Raw genomic sequence first — 21,958 nt, 5'->3', positions numbered from 1 at the left:
AATTAAATTGCGGGATAGTCTGTATCGGTACGTGTGAGATCCACCTTTCCAAGTTTTTGGGGTTCATCTCATACTTCTGAAGCTTTGAGGGTGCTGCCTGTTCCATACTCCTCCTCCTCCTCATCCATCCTTTCAGGTGTACAAACAATAGTAATTGGGGCCTAGTGTGCTTCTGTACGTGTGAGATACATACACTTTTTTTGATCATATTTCCTATTCCGCTATTCAATAAAAACCTTTGGGGATCAATTAAATTGCGGGATAGTCTGTGTCGGTACGTGTGAGATCCACCTTTCCAAGTTTTTGGGGTTCATCTCATACTTCTGAAGCTTTGAGGCAGCTGCCTGTTCCATACTCCTCCTCCTCCTCATCCATCCTTTTAGGTGTACAAACAATAGTAATTGGGGCCTAGTGTGCTTCTGTACGTGTGAGATACATACACTTTTTTTGATCATATTTCCTATTCCGCTATTCAATAAAAACCTTTGGGGATCAATTAAATTGCGGGATAGTTTGTGTCCGTACGTGTGAGATCCACCTTTCCAAGTTTTTGGGGTTCATCTCATACTTCTGAAGCTTTCAGGGTGCTGCCTGTTCCATACTCCTCCTCCTCCTCATCCATCCTTTCAGGTGTACAAACAATAGTAATCGGGGCCTAGTGTGCTTCTGTACGTGTGAGATACATACACTTTTTTTGATCATATTTCCTATTCCGCTATTCAATAAAAACCTTTGGGGATCAATTAAATTGCGGGATAGTCTGTGTCGGTACGTGTGAGATCCACCTTTCCAAGTTTTTGGGGTTCATCTCATACTTCTGAAGCTTTGAGGGTGCTGCCTGTTTCATACTCCTCCTCCTCCTCATCCATCCTTTTAGGTGTACAAACAATAGTAATTGGGGCCTAGTGTGCTTCTGTACGTGTGAGATACATACACTTTTTTTGATCATATTTCCTATTCCGCTATTCATAAAAACCTTTGGGGATCAATTAAATTGCGGGATAGTCTGTGTCGGTACGTGTGAGATCCACCTTTCCAAGTTTTTGGGGTTCATCTCATACTTCTGAAGCTTTGAGGGTGCTGCCTGTTCCATACTCCTCGTCCTCCTCATCCATCCTTTTAGGTGTACAAACAATAGTAATTGGGGCCTAGTGTGCTTCTGTACGTGTGAGATACATCCACTTTTTTTGATCATATTTCCTATTCCGCTATTCAATAAAAACCTTTGGGGATCAATTAAATTGCGGGATAGTCTGTGTCGGTACGTGTGAGATCCACCTTTCCAAGTTTTTGGGGTTCATCTCATACTTCTGAAGCTTTGAGGGTGCTGCCTGTTCCATACTCCTCCTCCTCCTCATCCATCCTTTTAGGTGTACAAACAATAGTAATTGGGGCCTAGTGTGCTTCTGTACGTGTGAGATACATACACTTTTTTTGATCATATTTCCTATTCCGCTATTCAATAAAAACCTTTGGGGATCAATTAAATTGCGGGATAGTCTGTGTCGGTACGTGTGAGATCCACCTTTCCAAGTTTTTGGGGTTCATCTCATACTTCTGAAGCTTTGAGGGTGCTGCCTGTTCCATACTCCTCCTCCTCCTCATCCATCCTTTTAGGTGTACAAACAATAGTAATTGGGGCCTAGTGTGCTTCTGTACGTGTGAGATACATACACTTTTTTTGATCATATTTCCTATTCCGCTATTCAATAAAAACCTTTGGGGATCAATTAAATTGCGGGATAGTCTGTGTCGGTACGTGTGAGATCCACCTTTCCAAGTTTTTGGGGTTCATCTCATACTTCTGAAGCTTTGAGGGTGCTGCCTGTTCCATACTCCTCCTCCTCCTCATCCATCCTTTTAGGTGTACAAACAATAGTAATTGGGGCCTAGTGTGCTTCTGTACGTGTGAGATACATACACTTTTTTTGATCATATTTCCTATTCCGCTATTCAATAAAAACCTTTGGGGATCAATTAAATTGCGGGATAGTCTGTGTCGGTACGTGTGAGATCCACCTTTCCAAGTTTTTGGGGTTCATCTCATACTTCTGAAGCTTTGAGGGTGCTGCCTGTTCCATACTCCTCCTCCTCCTCATCCATCCTTTTAGGTGTACAAACAATAGTAATTGGGGCCTAGTGTGCTTCTGTACGTGTGAGATACATACACTTTTTTTGATCATATTTCCTATTCCGCTATTCAATAAAAACCTTTGGGGATCAATTAAATTGCGGGATAGTCTGTGTCGGTACGTGTGAGATCCACCTTTCCAAGTTTTTGGGGTTCATCTCATACTTCTGAAGCTTTGAGGGTGCTGCCTGTTCCATACTCCTCCTCCTCCTCATCCATCCTTTTAGGTGTACAAACAATAGTAATCGGGGCCTAGTGTGCTTCTGTACGTGTGAGATACATACACTTTTTTTGATCATATTTCCTATTCCGCTATTCAATAAAAACCTTTGGGGATCAATTAAATTGCGGGATAGTCTGTGTCGGTACGTGTGAGATCCACCTTTCCAAGTTTTTGGGGTTCATCTCATACTTCTGAAGCTTTGAGGGTGCTGCCTGTTCCATACTCCTCCTCCTCCTCATCCATCCTTTTAGGTGTACAAACAATAGTAATTGGGGCCTAGTGTGCTTCTGTACGTGTGAGATACATACACTTTTTTTGATCATATTTCCTATTCCGCTATTCAATAAAAACCTTTGGGGATCAATTAAATTGCGGGATAGTCTGTGTCGGTACGTGTGAGATCCACCTTTCCAAGTTTTTGGGGTTCATCTCATACTTCTGAAGCTTTGAGGGTGCTGCCTGTTCCATACTCCTCCTCCTCCTCATCCATCCTTTTAGGTGTACAAACAATAGTAATTGGGGCCTAGTGTGCTTCTGTACGTGTGAGATACATACACTTTTTTTGATCATATTTCCTATTCCGCTATTAAATAAAAACCTTTGGGGATCAATTAAATTGCGGAATAGTCTGTGTCGGTACGTGTGAGATCCACCTTTCCAAGTTTTTGAGGTTCATCTCATACTTCTGAAGATTTGAGGGTGCTGCCTGTTCCATACTCCTCTTCCTCATCCTCCCTTTAGGGTAGGAAAAAATTTAATCGGGCCTAGTCTGTGTTTGTACGTGTGAGATACACAGTTTTTTATCCTATTCCGCTATTCAATACACACCCTTTTGGTGTAAAAACATTAAATTGCGGCATAGTTTGCATATTTGACTGTGAGATACACCCATGCGATACTGTTGTTCTTTTGTTCTGCTATTCAATAAAGACCTTTCTAGGGCAAGATCTTAAATTTCAGAAATATGAGGAGAGCGTCAAATAGGGGCCGTGGCCTGGGTCGTGGTGCTGCTGCTAGAGCTCCTGTTGCAAGGAGAGGACGTGGTCGATCTGTGCCAGCTACACGCACAAGTGAAACAGCTTCCTCAAGTGTGAGTAGGCGACAGAACCTGCATCAGTATTTGGTAGGGCATCATACGCCTCTAGAAGTGATGAGGCCAGAACACGTAGAGGCGATAGTAGATTGGTTTGCTGCTGACAGTGCCTCCAGTTCCTTCACATTGTCTCCCACCCAGTCTACTGCAGAAAGGTCAGAGTTGGCACCTGCAGCCAATGTCCAACCGTCTTTCACCTCACCCCCTTGCAAATCAGGCAAGCAGTCTGAGCCCCAAGCCATACAGCAGTCTCTTATTCTTTTTGAGGACTCTGTCAGCAGGGTTTCCCAGGGCCATCCACCTAGCCCTGCCCCAGAAGTGGAAGAGATTGAGTGCAGCGATGCCCAACCACTTATTTCTCAAGATAAGTACATGGAAGGACCATCACAGCACGTCTCCGATGATGACGAAACGCAGGTGCCAACTGCTGCGGCATTCAGCATTGTGGAGACCGACAGGGAGGGCAGGGGTGAAGACTGGGTGGAAGATGATGTGGAGGACGATGAGGTCCTTGACCCCCACATGGAATGAAGGTCATGCAGGTGACCTGAGTAGTTTGGAGGAAGAGGCGGTGGTCGCACAGAGCCACCAGCACAGCAGAAGAGGGAGCAGGGTGCAGAAGCGGAGCGGCCGTGCCCTAGACACTACGCCTGCTACTGCCCAACGCAGCAAGGGAACGAGCGCACCAAAGTCAGCTCAAAAGAGTTCTCTAGCGTGGAAGTTCTTTAGAAAATGTGCTGATGACAGGACACGAGTGGTTTGCACCCTGTGCAATCAGAGCCTGAAGCGAGGCATAAACCTTCTCAACCTGAGCACAACCTGCATGATCAGGCATCTAAGTGCAAAGCACGAGCTGCAGTGGAGTACACACCTTTAAAACCAAGAAACGTCTCTGGCTCATCCTGCTTCCTCTTCTGCTGCAGTCTCGGCCGCTCCAGCCACCTCTGTAGTCATACCGGCACCTGCCACCCCGCAAACAGACGATCTGTCAGCAACACCACCACCTGGGTCACCAACAACCATCTCCACAATGTGTGTGCACTGCGCAACGCCATCTGTGCCAAGGTCCACCTAACTACCGATACGTGGACCAGTAAGCACGGTCAGGGGCGTTATATCTCCCTAACGGCACACTGGGTAAATGCAGTGGCGGATGGGCCTGAGGCGGATAGCAATTTGGCGCATGTCCTTCCACCACCGAGGATTGCAGGGCGCTTCAGTTTGCCTCCTGTTCCTAACTCATCCTACTCCGCTACCTCATCCTCTACCGCCTCCTCATCCGGACAGCGTAATACCTTCACCACCAACTTCAGCACGGCCAGGGCTAAACGACAGCAGGCAGTTTTACAACTTGCCTGTTTGGGGGACAAACCACACACCGCGCAGGAGTTGTGGAGGAGCATGGAACAGCAGACAAATGAGTGGTTGCTGCCAGCGAGCCTCAAGCCCGGCCTGGTGGTGTGCGATAACGGGCGAAATCTCATAGCAGCTCTGGGCCTAGCCGGTTTGACGCACATCCCTTGCCTGGCGCATGTGCTGAATTTGGTGGTGCAGAGGTTCCTTAAAAACTACCCCGATATGTCAGAGCTGCTGCAGAAAGTGCGGGACGTCTGTGCGCACTTTCGGCGTTCTCACCCTGCTGCTGCTCGCCTGGCAGCGCTGCAGCGTAACTTCGGCCTTCCCGCTCACCGCCTCATATGTCACGTGCCCACAAGGTGGAACTCCACCTTGCACATGCTGCAAAGACTGTGCGAGCAGCAGCAGGCCATAGTGGAGTTTCAGCTGCAGCACGCACGCGTGAGTCGCTCTGCGGAACAGCACCACTTCACCACCAATAACTGGGCCTCCATGCGAGACCTGTGTGCCTTGTTGCGCTGTTTTGAGTACTCCACCAACATGGCCAGTGGCAATGACGCCGTTCTCAGCTTAACTATCCCACTTCTATGCCTCCTTGAAAAAACAATTCGGGCGATGATGGAAGATGATGTGGCACAGGATGAGGAGGAGGAGGAGGAGGATGAAGAGGTAACATTTCAAAGGCTTTCAGGGCAGTCATTCGCAAGGGGCTCTGAGGGTGGGTTCCTGCACACACAAATGCCAGGGACACAATTGTCCAGCAGGGGCACAGTTCTGGAGGATGAGGAGGAGCTGGAGGAGGAGCTGGAGGAGGAGATGGAACCATGTTCACAGCAGGGTGGCACCCAGGCCAGCTCATGGCCATCACTGGTGCGTGGCTGGGGGGATACAGAGGACACGGACGATACACCTCCCACAGAGGACAGCCTTTCGTCGCCTCTGGGCAGCCTGGCACACATGAGCGATTACATGCTGCAGTGTCTCCACAACGACCGCCGAGTTGCCCACATTCTAACTTGTGCTGATTACTGGGTGGCCACACTGCTGGATCCCCGTTACAAGGACAACGTACCGTCCTTAATTCACTCACTGGAGCGCGATCGCAAGATGCGCGAGTACAAGCGCACGCTGGTAGATGCGATGCTGCTGGCATTCCCATCTGACAGCGGGGCCACAGTGGAAGCACAAGGCAGAGGAGGAGGAGGAGGAGGTCGCCAATGCAACCAGGGCACCGCCAGCACCTCAGAAGGCAGGGTTAGCATGGCCGAAATGTGGAAAAGCTTTGTCAGCACGCCACAACAAACAGCAGCACCAGCAGCTCAGATGGAACGTCTTAGCAGGAGGCAGCATTTTACCAACATGGTGGAGCAGTATGTGTGCACACGCCTACATGTAGTGAATGAGGGGTCTGCCCCCTTCAACTTCTGGGTCTCCAAATTGGGCACATGGCCTGAGCTTGCCCTTTACGCCTTGGAGGTGCTGGCGTGCCCTGCAGCCAGTGTATTATCTGAACGGGTATTTAGCACGGCTGGGGGCGTTATAACAGACAAGCGCAGCCGCCTGTCCAGAGACAATGTGGACAAGCTCACGTTCATTAAAATGAACCAGGCATGGATCCCACGGGACTTTTCCGTACCTTGTGCAGAATAGCAATGGATATCGACCTTACCCACCCATTGTTCCATTTTTGCTCTTTCTCACTCTTTTGGGGTGTACCCTCATTTAAAATTTGTGAAAAGAAGCAGTGTTGGCTACCTCGTCCTCCTCCTCAGGGCCAGATTAACGTAGGGGCTATTGGAGCTGCAGCTCCAGGCCCCTACCTTTTATATAGGCCCCGGGTTGGCCATATTCACTGTGACCGCTCTTCTGTCACTTGTAAACACAGAAGTCTGGCTTCTATGCTCGCTTCCCCAGGCAGCACCCTCAGAACCTCCCCACACAGCGCGAATGCCTGACAAGGAGGGACAGTTGCCGATGCATGGATGTGTTTATGGGCTTCAGAGACAGCATCCCATGTTGAATTAGGCATGCATGGCTGCACCCTTCCTCCTCTGGGTGCATGCCAAGGCACGGCCCTAAGGCCCTTCAAAATCCTCAGCACCAAGACCATGATGCTCTTAATCCGGCCCTGGTCCTCCTCCACCGCCGCTTCCACCTACACCGCCCATAGGTGTGCGCAGCCTATTGCATTAGGGTGTGCACCCCAAAGTTGAAATACACATGCATGTGTTTGCCTACATGTACATGGCCCCGATACATTACTCTCCCTGCTGGCAAAGAGAAATAGAGCAGAGCAGGTCCGAGGGAGATCTTTCCCATCTCCTCACTGGCAAACAGAGCGATAATGCTATGTGCCCTAGGTGATTAGGGTGTGCCCAGGTACACCCGGCACACCCTGTGCGCACGCCTATGACACCGCCACATCCACCACCACCTCAACCTCCCTCCTACTCCATATGGGCCTCGTTGTCAGGGAAATGGCCATAGGAGAACTGGCAACATTGCCAGTAATAGAAATGGACGCTCCTGACTCAACTGACACAGCCCTCTGCTGGCCTGTCAGGGAAATGGCCATAGGAGAACTGGCAACATTGCCAGTAATAGAAATGGATGCTCCTGACTCAACTGACACAGCCCTCTGCTGGCCTGTCAGGGAAATGGCCTATAAAAGGTGGCCATAGGATCAGACTCATTGCTGGATTATCTCTCAGCTTCCTGTGTTTCCTGTGCTTCCTGTTTCCTGTTTGGATTTCCTGTTGTGACTTGGCTTGTTCCTGATTCTGTTTGATCTCCTGCTCCTGGTTTGACCCTTGGCTTCTCCCACTGACCTTGCTTCCGTTACCTACTGTGTATGACCCCGGCTTGCTTCAAGACCTCGGCTATTCTGGTTGTCTCCTGTGCATGACCTCGGCTTGTACCACGGTTTCCGCTACTAGAGACTATTCCTTGGCACAAGGTAGCCCGGCTGCTTCAGAGCCTTGAAGACTCATACCCTGCTGCGATTCCAGCCTGTTCCAGTTCGCTCTCGGATTGCTCTGGTTCTACCTACCTGCCTGCAGCTGGTAACCCGTGCCACTTGGGGCGCCACACCCTTTGTACCATCTCCAGGGGTATGCCGCACTGAGCCGCAAGGGGAGCCCTCTCAGCACCTCGGCCTCGGATCAGGTAACCCTGACAGTATAATCCAGCCATGTCAGAGGCCGACAGAGGTGCTTCCCCACTCGTGGCTCTATGCCAGCAGGTCACTGCCCTTACCCAGGCAGTACAGCGTCTGCAGGAGGGATACTTCCAACTGGAAGGTCGACTGCAACATCTGACAACTTCTCCTGCTCCTGCGGATCCCAGTCCTTCATCCACCAGCACAGTTTCTGCTCCATCCCTCCCGGGACAGCCAGTTTCCTCCCACACTATGATGGTTCCTCCCCCTGAGCCACGGGTGCCAATACCTGAACGCTTCTCTGGTGAACGGAAGAAATTCAGGGCCTTCAGAAACGCATGCCAACTATACCTGGCCCTCCAGCCTAGGACTTTCACTTCAGAGACTGTAAAGGTTGGGTTTGTGATTTCATTACTGTTGGAGGAGCCACAGGCCTGGGCCCATGGCCTGCTGGAGCAAAAGGACCCTGCTTTCAATTCTATTGACACCTTCTTTGATCTAATGGCCCAACTTTATGATGATCCTCAGCGTGTGGCTACGGCTGAGGCTACCTTGCATTCCCTCCAGCAGGGAAAACGCCCCGCCGAAGATTACACAGTAGAGTTCCGCAAGTGGTCCACTGATACGTGCTGGAATGAGGCGGCCCTCAGGTACCAATACCGTCTGGGATTATCCGAATCTCTTAAGGATGAGTTGGCCAGGGTAGAGACTCCCACTACTCTAGAGGGACTGATTCAACTTACTATCCAGCTCGATAGGCGCCTCCGGGAGCGTCGGTTTGAGCGCTCACAGACTTCTCGCCCAACCTGGATGTTGCCTAGGGCCCCTTACCACTTCACTCCAACACCAGCACCTTTCCCCGCTACCCATGCAGAGGATGAACCAATGCAGATCGGCCAAGTGCGTTCTTCACTAAGTGCAGATGAAAGACAACGCCGCCGACACGCCAATCTTTGTCTCTACTGCGGAGGGTCTGGACACTTCCTACGAAACTGCCCCGTGAGACCCCGTAAGTTCCTCCCACAAAGCCCTTACTTCCAAGTTTCCGGATCTTTTCCGTCTCATCTCGTTCTTCCTGTCTCACTACAGGTGGCGGAAGAGGAGGTCCGGCTCCTAGCCATAGTTGATTCGGGGGCTTGCAGCTGTTTTATGGACTTGACTTTGGCAAGAAGACTCCGTGTACCCCTCTGCGATAAACGTCAGCGACTTGAGGTACATCTGGCCGATGGTTCCTTGCCCAGTTCTGGACTTGTCACCCAGGAAACCAAGCCCATCCTCACAATAACAAACTCTGGCCACCAGGAATTCATTTGTTTTGACATCCTTTGCTCTCCCATGTTCCCCATCATCCTGGGAATTCCCTGGTTGCAAGCCCATAATCCACAGATTAACTGGGCCAAGAAGGAGATTTCCTTTACCTCTTCCTACTGCCTGCAACACTGCTTTGTTCCTGGGGTTAGCAGTCCCGCCAGTTGTTCAACCATCCAATCAATTCCAGATGTCGGTCAGGCTATACCTACAGTCTATCACGAGTTTTTGGATGTTTTTGATGAGAAGGCGGCCAATGTTCTCCCACCTCATCGGCCTTACGACTGCCCCATTGAACTGCTTCCTGGTGCCGAGATTCCTTTCGGACGTATATTTCCGTTATCTGAGGTTGAGCTAGAAACTTTACGACTGTATATTAATGAGAACCTTGAAAAGGGATTCATCCGCCCTTCTTCCTCCCCCGCTGGAGCTGGAATTTTTTTTGTCGGGAAGAAAGATGGTTCACTAAGGCCATGTGTGGATTACAGGGAACTTAACAAAATTACGATTAAAAACCGATACCCACTTCCCCTCATCCCTGAACTTTTCCAAAGGTTCCGAACTGCCCAGCTCTTTACTAAACTTGATCTACGGGGAGCTTACAATCTTGTTCGTATCCGGGAGGGGGACGAATGGAAAACGGCTTTCAGGACCCGGTTCGGACATTTTGAATATTTAGTTATGCCATTCGGATTATGTAACGCCCCAGCCACGTTCCAGCACTTCGTAAACGATATTTTCCGGGAATTTTTGGACTATTTCGTAATCGTTTACCTAGATGACATCCTCATCTTCTCTGCTACCCTGGATCTCCACAGAGCTCACGTGAAAAAAGTCCTTGCGACTCTGAGGAAGCACGGTTTATACATTAAAGCAGAAAAGTGCGAATTTGAAAAGACTTCCATCCAATTCCTGGGTCTTATTATATCTACCAAGGGAATCGCAATGGACCCACAAAAGGTGAAAGCTATCCTTGAATGGCCAGCCCCTTCAGACAAGAAGGGTGTTCAACGATTCATAGGATTTGCTAATTTTTACAGAAGATTTGTAAAAGACTTTTCAGCTATCATTTCACCGATTACGCAGTTGACTCGCCAGCAGACCAGATTCAAATGGTCCCCAGAAGCTCAGGCAGCATTTGACAAACTCAAAGGACTGTTCACCTCTGCACCAGTCTTACAGCACCCAGATCCGGCTTTACCCTTTGTGTTAGAGGTAGACGCCTCAGAAATAGCCACAGGAGCCATATTGTCTCAGCGCCAAGGACCTAAGGCCCTACTTCACCCTATTGCCTTTTTCTCTCAAAAGATGAGCCCCTCAGAGAGAAATTACGATGTGGGTGACCGAGAACTGTTGGCCATTAAAACCGCCTTGGAGGAGTGGAGATATTTATTGGAAGGTGCCGCCCACCCAATTTTGATCTTCACTGATCATAAAAATTTAGAATACCTGAGGGCCGCTAAACGTCTGAGACCACGACAGGCCCGGTGGGCTTTATTTTTCTCAAGATTTAATTTCCACATAACTTACCGACCAGGCTCCAAGAACGGGAAAGCAGACGCCCTCTCCCGAATGTTCCCTGATGCCCCCGAGTCTGTGGAACCAAGTACTATTCTGTCAGCACAACATTTTTTCCTGATCCAGCCAGAATTAAAATCCTCAATTAAACAGGCATCCACCCAGTACGCGGACACAGAAATACCCCCCTTGGAGAGTCGAGACGGGTTCCTTTGGCACCAGGACAAAGTTTTCATTCCCCAACCAGTCAGGCTCCAAGTTCTAAAGACTTTCCATGACCATCAGCTGGCCGGACATTTTGGTGTACGAAAGACCCTTGAGCTTATCCAACGCTCCTTCTGGTGGCCCAGTTTAAGGAAGGATTGCCAGTCTTATGTTAGCTCCTGCGTTGTCTGTCAGCGCAACAAGGGGTCCAACACCAAGTCCTGGGGTCTGTTAAGGCCTCTACCCATCCCTGAGCAACCCTGGAAGATGATCTCATTGGACTTTATTGTTGACTTACCTTCATCTGGGGGTTTTACTACCATCTTGGTGGTAGTGGATCGTCTGACCAAAATGGCCCACTTCCTGCCCATGACCGGCACTCCATCAGCCCCAGAAACAGCAAAAATATTCATCAAGGAAGTAATCAGACTACATGGGCTTCCGGATAATATTGTTTCCGATAGAGGAGTACAGTTCACCTCCAGATTCTGGAAGGATCTTTGTAAGACCTTGTCCATTAAAATATGTCTTTCTTCCGCTTACCATCCCCAAAGCAATGGCCAGACAGAAAGAACAAACCAGACGCTAGAACAGTATCTTCGTTGTTTCTGTACTTTTGCCCAAAATGACTGGATATCCCTTCTCCCATGTGCGGAGTTTGCATACAATAATTCGGTACATGCCTCCACTAACCAGTCCCCATTTTGGGCGAATTATGGGTTCCATCCCTCCTTTTTGCCCAATACCCTTCCGGAAGCATCTGTCCCTGCAGTCCAAGACCGGATTAATTCTATTCAGACGAACTACTTATTCCTTCAGGAGGCCGTCCAGAAAGCACAAACGGATTACAAGAGGTTCTATGATAAAAAGAAAAGAAATGAACCTACCTTTAAAAGAGGGGACAAAGTGTGGCTTTCCTCAGCTAATCTGAAACTTTCCTGCCCATCCCGAAAACTGGGTCCAAGATTCGTTGGACCCTTTGAGATCAAAAGGGAGGTCAACCCTGTGGCTTTCGAACTGGTTTTACCCAACTCCTACAAAATTCACCCAGTATTTCATGTATCTCTGCTAAAACCAGTTGTACCCAGCCCTTTTTCTGGTAGGCATGAATTACCCCCTCCTCCAGTCCTGGTGGAGGGTGAAGCGGAGTATGAAGTGGAGGCCATAATGGACTGCAGAAAGAGGGGTAGACAAACCCAGTACCTCATCAAGTGGAAGGGGTATTCTGCAGAGGAAAATTCCTGGGAGCCTGCAAATAATGTACACGCTCCTAGACTGATCCGGGAGTTCCACAACAGACACTCAGAGAGACTGGCCCGTCTGGGCATCCGGAGGCTGCCCCTCGGGGGGGGGCACTGTCAGGGAAATGGCCATAGGAGAACTGGCAACATTGCCAGTAATAGAAATGGACGCTCCTGACTCAACTGACACAGCCCTCTGCTGGCCTGTCAGGGAAATGGCCATAGGAGAACTGGCAACATTGCCAGTAATAGAAATGGATGCTCCTGACTCAACTGACACAGCCCTCTGCTGGCCTGTCAGGGAAATGGCCTATAAAAGGTGGCCATAGGATCAGACTCATTGCTGGATTATCTCTCAGCTTCCTGTGTTTCCTGTGCTTCCTGTTTCCTGTTTGGATTTCCTGTTGTGACTTGGCTTGTTCCTGATTCTGTTTGATCTCCTGCTCCTGGTTTGACCCTTGGCTTCTCCCACTGACCTTGCTTCCGTTACCTACTGTGTATGACCCCGGCTTGCTTCAAGACCTCGGCTATTCTGGTTGTCTCCTGTGCATGACCTCGGCTTGTACCACGGTTTCCGCTACTAGAGACTATTCCTTGGCACAAGGTAGCCCGGCTGCTTCAGAGCCTTGAAGACTCATACCCTGCTGCGATTCCAGCCTGTTCCAGTTCGCTCTCGGATTGCTCTGGTTCTACCTACCTGCCTGCAGCTGGTAACCCGTGCCACTTGGGGCGCCACACCCTTTGTACCATCTCCAGGGGTATGCCGCACTGAGCCGCAAGGGGAGCCCTCTCAGCACCTCGGCCTCGGATCAGGTAACCCTGACACTCGTCCTTCAGAGATGAAGAACATTGTTTTATTTTTCTGTTTTTTTTTTGTTGTTTTAAGTTATTTCCCTATCCACATTTGTTTGCAGAGCACTTGCCATGCTCTTAACTACGTTTTGCTGCCATTTGCAGCACTCTAGCCCTTTCCATTGGTGTTTTAGAGCCATTTTAGTGCCTTAAAGTTCGGGTCCCCATTGACTTCAATGGGGTTTGGTGTCCGGGAAAAGTTCGGTAAAAGTCCGGGACACGGACCCGGACTTTTTTTTAAAGTTCGGCCGAACCCGTCGAACACGGACATCTAGGTGTCCGCTCAACCCTAGTAAAGAATGTACAACATCAAATATATCATATCAAATAAGTAAATAATTGATTTTTCCTTTATTAGGTCAGCTGTTGGATAGTGCTACTGCAGCGAAGATTACTGTTGAGCTGCTGAAATGTTGCGCATCAATGGAAGACTTGCAAAGTTCACTCACAGCTATGCAACAAAGAATAAAGAACTGTGTTGATATGTTGAACAAGGTCTAGCTAAATACTTTGGTTTATGGTGGGTTTTGGACTGTCATCGGAAATACTGTTATGTTTTAGGTTACATAACCTATTAAAAAGTTTTAACAGAAGATTAACGTTAAACACGTTGAGGCTATGTAATGACAGGTGGATCACATTTCCCTATCACTACATATGTAGCATTGCCTCCAGTTCCCATTGATCGTGCTAACATATTTTGTGGGAATTGGAATGCACTAATAAGTACAAAAGAGATGTGCTTATTTTTGCATTTCTGCAGGTGCATGGGGCCAACTGTCCTATTGCCGCTAGGCTCCTCCTCTGTGTTTTTGCTTAGAAGGTGTATGTAATGACAGGTGGATCACATTTCCCTATCACTACAAATGTAGCATTGCCTCCAGTTCCCATTGATCGTGCTAACATATTTTGTGTGAATTGGAATGCACTAATAAGTACAAAAGAGATGTGCTTATTTTTGCATTTCTGTAGGTGCATGGGGCCAACTGTCCTATTGCCGCTAGGCTCCTCCTCTGTGTTTTTGCATTTTTGTAGGGGAGGGGAGTGGGTCAACTGTCTGTTTGGAAAATTGAATCCTCCTCTGTGTTTGATCAGCGCATACGACAACTAATGTGTACATGACTACTTCATGCAGTGGTTGCCTATTATAGTCTACGGTCTTCCAGTGTCCTTGATGCATACTGTTGAACAATCATAATCATCTGAAAAAAGAGAAAGTCTCTGATTTGGATTTTGCTCCCCCTTACCTCTCAGTGGCTGTTATATTTTAAAATTATGTTGCATTATGGCATACAGATGTCACAACAATTACCTGCAAGGACAACCTACAAATACTCAATACCTGCACCATAAGTCCATTTCCCATTGATCATGCTTGCACTTCCATATATGGCCAATTTGCACTATTTGGCAACCTGTTATTTGTTGTGTATGTTTTGTCTTCATTGGTACTATGTGAACATATGTCAAAAATCTTTTTGTATTATTTATACAAAACCCACATCTTTATGTTTTTTTATGATATATATATTTTTTTTTTGGTTACAAAATCAATAAAAAAATTTGTTTACGCATTTATGGTGTCTTCTTTAGATTTTCTTTGGGAATTTATCATGCATTTAATATATATCGGACAATGTTGAATAATGCTTTATTTTAAAAAAGTCCTTTACTATTTAAATAGGGAATACATTACCAATAGATTTGCTAAAAACATACATGGCATATGTCTATTTGACATTCCATGCTATATCTTGGCTGAGAGGACTTCTTTAGCTTTTTTTCATTCATGTTTACAAAACTTCTTGACATTGTACAATGCTTCCAGGTCAACAAACATTTCCGGGAAAATATTTCGGGCATGCGTGATGAGGTTAAACTGAACGTCCTCAACACCAACGTATAGAATATCGTTCTTTCGCAAACGAGACGACAGAATTTTTCGGGTTTTTCAAATTGTATTTTTCGTTCACAATATCGATATCGCTCATTGATGGCTGGACATTAACGAGTAGAATATCGGCCGATCGCTCGCTGAACGGAAATTTTCGTCCAATATTCTTATCGTGTATTCCGGCCATTAGTGGTGAAACCAATTGAAGTCTACCTATATCTTGTTTGAAAATTGTAGCCTTTTTTAACACTAATAAGCAAGCTATTGCCAAAGGTAACATGCATAAGGAAACTTCAAAAAATACTGTATAGAGGGATTGGAGCTTTTTCACGCATCTTCAAGGTCATCATGAAAACAAAAAAATAATATTTTTAATTAGATGCTGGGCAGATGCCTTAAAACTGTATGTGGTGTTACAAAATAGTAGGATTTTAATGGAGATCCTCAGCAACAGTGTGCCCTGGCTGTGCATGTCTTGGCTGGGAAATTATATTTTTTTCTTTTACATTTAGGTTTGCTTACATACAGCCCCAGTATCCTTTTCAGATTATTTATGCTTAAAAAAGAATTAGGTCGTTTTAACAGCGACACCCTGACACTAGTACACCTGCTTTGAATGATGGAAGTAACAACCGTAACAGATCTTAAAGTCATAGGAAGGTGTCTTCCTAAAAAGAATTGAACAAAAGTCCTAAATGTGTTATAATTAGAGTTGAGCGGACACCTGGATGTCCGCATTCGGCGGGTTCGGCCGAACTTGAAAAAAAAGTCCGGTTCCGTGTCCCGGACTTTTTCCGAACTTTACGCGGACACCGAACCCCATTGAAGTCAATGGGGACCCAAACTTTCAGGCACTAAAATGGCTCTAAAACACCAATGGAAAGGGCTAGAGTGCTGCAAATGGCAGCAAAACGTAGTTAATAGCATGGCAAGTGTTCTGCAAACAAATGTGGATAGGGAAATAACTTAAAAAACAACAAAAAAAAACAATGTTCTTTATCTGTGAAGGACGAGGCCCATATGGAGTAGGAGGGAGGTTGAGGTGGTGGTGGATGTGGCGGTGTCATAGGCGTGTGCACAGGGTGTGCCGGGTGTGCATTATCGCTGTTTGCCAGTGAGGAGATGGGAAAGATCTCCCTCGGACCTACTCTGCCATAAGAGAAGTGCCACACACTTCTATTTCACTTTTCCAGCAGGGAGAGTAATGTACCGGGGCCATATACATGTAGGCAAACACATGCATGTGTATTTAAACTTTGGGGTGCACACCCTAATGCAATAGGCTGCGCACACCTATGGGCGGTGTAGGTGGAAGCGGCGGTGGAGGAGGACGAGGTAGCCAACACTGCTTTTTTTCAGTCATTTTAAATGAGGGTACACCCCAAAAGAGTGAGAAAGAGCAAAAATAGAACAATGGCTGGGTAAGGTTGGTATCCATCTCTATTCTGCACAAGGTACGGAAACGTCCTGTGGGATCCATGCCTGGTTCATTTTAATGAACGTGAGCTTGTCCACATTGTCTCTGGACAGGCGGCTGCACTTGTCTGTGATAACGCCCCCAGCCGTGCTAAATACACGTTCAGATAATACACTGGCTGCAGGGCACGCCAGCACCTCCAAGGCGTAAAGGGCAAGCTCAGGCCATGTGCCCAATTTGGAGACCCAGAAGTTGAAGGGGGCAGACCCGTCATTCACTACATGTAGGCGTGTGCACACATACTGCTCCACCATGTTGGTGAAATGCTGCCTCCTGCTAAGACGTTCCATATGAGCTGCTGGTGCTGCTGTTTGTTGTGGCGTGCTGACAAAGCTTTTCCACATTTCGGCCATGCTAACCCTGCCTTCTGAGGTGCTGGCGGTGCCCTGGTTACGTTGGCGACCTCTTCCTCCTCCTCCTCCTCCTCTGCTTTGACATTGTGCGTCCACTGTGGCCTCGCTGTCAGGTGGGAATGCCAGCAGCATCGCGTCTACCAGCGTGCGCTTGTACTCGCGCATCTTGCGATCGCGCTCCAGTGAGTGAATTAAGGACGGTATGTTGTCCTTGTAACGGGGATCCAGCAGCGTGGCCACCCAGTAATCAGCACAAGTTAGAATGTGGGCAACTCGGCGGTCGTTGTGGAGACACTGCAGCATGTAATCGCTCATGTGTGCCAGGCTGCCCAGAGGCAACGAAAGGCTGTCCTCTGTGGGAGGTGTATCGTCTGTGTCCTCTGTATCCCCCCAGCCACGCACCAGTGATGGCCATGAGCTGGCCTGGGTGCCACCCTGCTGTGAACATGGTTCCATCTCCTCCTCCATCTCCTCCTCCTCATCCTCCTCATCCTCCAGAACTGTGCCCCTGCTGGACAATTGTGTCCCTGGCGTTTGTGTGTGCAGGAACCCACCCTCAGAGCCCCTTGCGAATGACTGCCCTGAAAGCCTTGGAAATGTTACCTCTTCATCCTCCTCCTCCTCCTCATCCTGTGCCACATCCTCTTCCACCATCGCCGAATCATTTTTTGAAGGAGGCATAGAAGTGGGATAGTTAAGCTGACAACGCCGTCATCGCCACTGGCCATGTTGGTGGAGTACTCAAAACAGCGCAACAAGGCACACAGGTCTCGCATGGAGGCCCAGTTATTGGTGGTGAAGTGGTGCTGTTCCGCAGAGCGACTCACGCGTGCGTGCTGCAGCTGAAGCTCCACTATGGCCTGCTGCTGCTCGCACAGTCTTTCCAGCATGTGCAAGGGGGAGTTCCACCTTGTGGGCACGTGACATATGAGGCGGTGAGCGGGAAGGCCGAAGTTACGCTGCAGCGCTGACAGGCGAGCAGCAGCAGGGTGAGAACGCCGAAAATGTGCACAGACGGCCCGCACTTTCTGCAGCAGCTCTGACATATCGAGTTAATTTTTAAGGAACCTCTGCACCATCAAATTCAGCACATGCGCCAGGCAAGGGATGTGCGTCAAACCGGCTAGGCCCAGAGCTGCTATGAGATTTCGCCCGTTATCGCACACCACCAGGCCGGTGGCAGCAACCACTCATTTGTCTGCTGTTCCATGCTCCTCCACAACTCCTGCGTGGTGTGTGGTTTTTCCCCCAAACAGGCAAGTTTTAAAACTGTCTGCTGTCGTTTACCCCTGGCTGTGCTGAAGTTGGTGGTGAAGGTGTTACGCTGACCGGATGAGGAGGCGGTAGAGGATGAGGAAGCGGAGTAGGAGGAGTTCGGAACAGGAAGCAAACTGAAGTGCCCTGCAATCCTCGGTGGTGGAAGGACGTGCGCCAAATTGCTATCCGCCTCAGGCCCATCCGCCACTGCATTTACCCAGTGTGCCGTTAGGGAGATATAACACCCCTGACCGTGCTTACTGGTCCACATATCGGTAGTTAGGTGGACCTTGGCACAGATGGCGTTGCGCAGTGCACACCTTATTTTTTCCCCCACTTGGTTGTGCAGGGAAGGGATGGCTTGCCTGGAAAAGTAGTGGCGGCTGGGCACGACGTACTGTGGGACAGCCACCGACATAAGGCTTTTAAAACTGTGCATCTCCACCAGACGGAATGACAGCATTTCAAAGGCCAAGAATTTTGAAATGCTGGCATTCAGGGCCAGGGATCGTGTGTAGGGGGAATACTTCCTCTTCCTCTCAAGTGTTTGGGAGATGGAAAGCTGAACGCTTCCACGGGACATTGTGGAGATGGTTGGTGACCCAGGTGGTGGTGTTGCTGACAGATCATCTGTTTGCGGGGTGGCAGGTGCCGGTATCACTACAGATGTGGATGGAGAGGCCGAGACTGCAGCAGAAGAGGAAGCAGGAGGAGCCAGAGACCTTTCTTGGTTTTGAAGGTGTCTACTCCACTGCAGCTCGTGCTTTGCACTTAGATGCCTGATCATGCAGGTTGTGCTCAGGTTGAGAAGGTTTATGCCTCGCTTCAGGCTCTGATTGCACAGGGTGCAAACCACTCGTGTCCTGTCATCAGCACATTTTATGAAGAACTTCCACGCTAGAGAACTCCTTTGAGCTGCCTTTGGTGCCTTCGTTCCCTTGCTGCATTGGGCAGTAGCAGGCGTAGTGTCTAGGGCACGGCCGCTCCGCTTCTGCACCCTGCTCCCTCTTCTGCTGTGCTGGTGGCTCTGTGCGACCACCGCCTCTTCCTCCAAACTACTCAGGTCACCTGCATGACCTTCATTCCATGTGGGGTCGAGGACCTCATCGTCCTCCACATCATCTTCCACCCAGTCTTCACCCCTGCCCTCCTTGAATAGAAAATATGATATAAAATTGGTGATTTTTCAATAGCACATGTGAACACAGCAGTGTCTTTTATCAGTCAGCTCTACTGCAGGCTATGAAGGGAAAAAAAAAAGAAAATTCCCCTTTTAAGTTTGTAATTTTTAAACAGATTAGTACAGACTATGGGCCAAATTCCTTGTACCTCCAATGCTGATTCTGTTCTATTTTACCTCCATTTTGACTATTTTTAGGTGCAAATGCAATTGCCCGGCCTTGTTTTCATACAGAGGCTTGGTCCTCACTTCTGTGTCAGAGTGAGACTTGCTTTCCACTCTACTATATACCAGCATGTTAGTGCTGGATAGTAAGGACATTCTATATCAGCCTTGATCTGAGAGCAAGGCTTGGTCCCCACTTCCTCTGACTATACCATCAGTGACACATCCATTATTTGGAGGAGTGGAATGCATGCAGAGCAGAGGTTCCTGTGTGATATGTGTAGAGGGTTAGTAACCATGTGGGACTAATTTAATTTGATTGCAATCTGATTGACTTGTTTGATATATATAAGCGCAATGTATAGACAGAGGCTCACACCCCAGATGAAGTCCAGTGGGACGAAACATATGTCGGGTTGGAGTGAGCCTATTTTCTAACATTGCGCCCATCTGCTACTACATGCAATTTTTATGTGAATTGCCTGTTCATACATGGAAAATGTAAGTTGTTTACTATTAAAAAGTAATTTTTTGGATGGTATCACACTATGTGGAGCATTTTTGTTTAAAGACCGGAGGAGGAAACTGAAACAAAGGGTTGTTTTCAGTAAGGTTTTATCACCCCATGTTCATGCGACTCTATGGTAACAACATTGGAGTCGATCATCTCCCCACCTTAAAGATTGGAGGGGGAATCTGATACCAAGGGTGTCCCAGCAAGGCTTTAATACCCTATGCGTGTATGACTCTATGATAATAGCATTATCTCTGGTAAGCGCTCCTGCAATTTTCCTGTTTGGTGTTGGAAGCACTATTGGTGTTTTTTCCTTTTTCTTCACTGGATCACTGAAGATTGTCTTTATATTTATGGATTTCACCTTACAGTATATGTGGACATTTACCTTATACAATTTTTATACCTTTGAGGACTCTTTACACTGTTGAACTCTTTCTTTACCCACTTAAGGACCGCCCTACGCAGATATACTGCAGCAGGACGGCCCTCCTGCGCATATTCACATATATGTACGTGATATGCCTACGCTCCAGCTGTGATTAGACACAGTGGAGCCGGACCGAGGGAGGGGCGGGCACGATCACCACCGGCCTCCCGGGATCTTTGGCTAGAGAGACAGGAGCTCCGTCTGCCTTGTTTACATAGGTTACATAGTTTACAGGTTCAACTGTCACACTCAGCTATACTGAGACACAGATTTCTCTCTGCCTATGATCGAGTCTTCCCCCCCACAGTTAGAAAGCATACCTTAGGAGCACACTTAACCCCTTGATCACCCCTAGTGTTAACCCCTTCCCTGCCAGTGTCATTATTACAGTAACAGTGCATATTATTTAGCACTGATTATTGTAGTAATGTCACTGGTCCCCCCAAAGTGTCAAACATGTAAGTTAGGGTTCAATCTGTCTGCCACAATGTCAGTGCATTTCATATCCTATATTTTTGCACAAGTTTCCACGTTGCACCTTCCATATGAGATAAGGTATCTCATGGTTTTCTTGATTTATATATATATATATATAATCACGTGTTAACACATCTAATGGTTCAATCCAATCATTTTCACATTTTTAGCACAGCACTTTTTATGTTTTTATAGGTTTACCAATACAGTTGTATTGTAGTACCAACAGCTGGTTAATTTATTTATGTATTTTTGTTTTTAGTAAGCGCAGTAGTTTACCTAGTTCTATATTGGGTAATATTCCCCAATGCTGGTGTAGAATTTTATAAACCATATCCCACTATGCTCCAAAGTGTGTTATTATCCGTGTCGAATTGTAATTGTCAAGTTTGGAATCATTTGTTTTCTTTTTAAGAAGATCATACCTCTATGTCTACCGATTTTCCTCTTGGCATTTCTAAGTTGCTTGTGTGAATAGCCTCTATAAAGGTCATTGCTTTCCTGCACATAGTCAGCCGACTTAGTGCAGTTACGTTTGATGCGAAGAAACTGCCCTACTGGGATCCCATCCTTTAGCCATTTAGGATGATGACTATCTGCTCTTATAAGGGTGTTAGCAGCTGTATCTTTCCGAAGGTTTCGCATAACCAGACTATCACCTTCTATTTTTATCCAAAGGTCTAGGAAGGAGATTCGTTTTTGGTTGGACGTGTATGTTAAATGGATTTTCCGATGATTCTTATTCAAAAATCCAATAAATGCATGGAGGGTATCAATGTCCCCTTTCCATACTACTAGAACATCATCGATGAATCTTAACAATGTAGGCACATGGTCCCGGTACATCTGTGACACATACACAATCTCCTCCTCCCATATTCCCAGATGGAGGCATGCATATGATGGAGCCCAGGAGGCCTCCATGGAGGTGCCTTCTACCTGTTTGTAATATTTGGGCATAAATTGGAAGAAATTATTATCCAGCACGAAGGTCAATAATTCCTCCAAAAATTCATTCTGAGGGCCAGATTCTGTATAGTACTTTTCTAAAAAAAAGTTCTAACAGCTTTTAACCCCCATCTCTGTGGGATCGAGGTGTGTAAAGACTCAACATCTACCCCAACTAAC

The sequence above is a fragment of the Pelophylax lessonae genome, assembly GCF_965119305.1.
Source record: "Pelophylax lessonae genome assembly, chromosome: 3".
Taxonomy (NCBI): domain Eukaryota; kingdom Metazoa; phylum Chordata; class Amphibia; order Anura; family Ranidae; genus Pelophylax; species Pelophylax lessonae.
The sequence above is the reverse complement of the archived record's forward strand: the minus strand, read 5'-3'. Positions refer to the sequence as shown.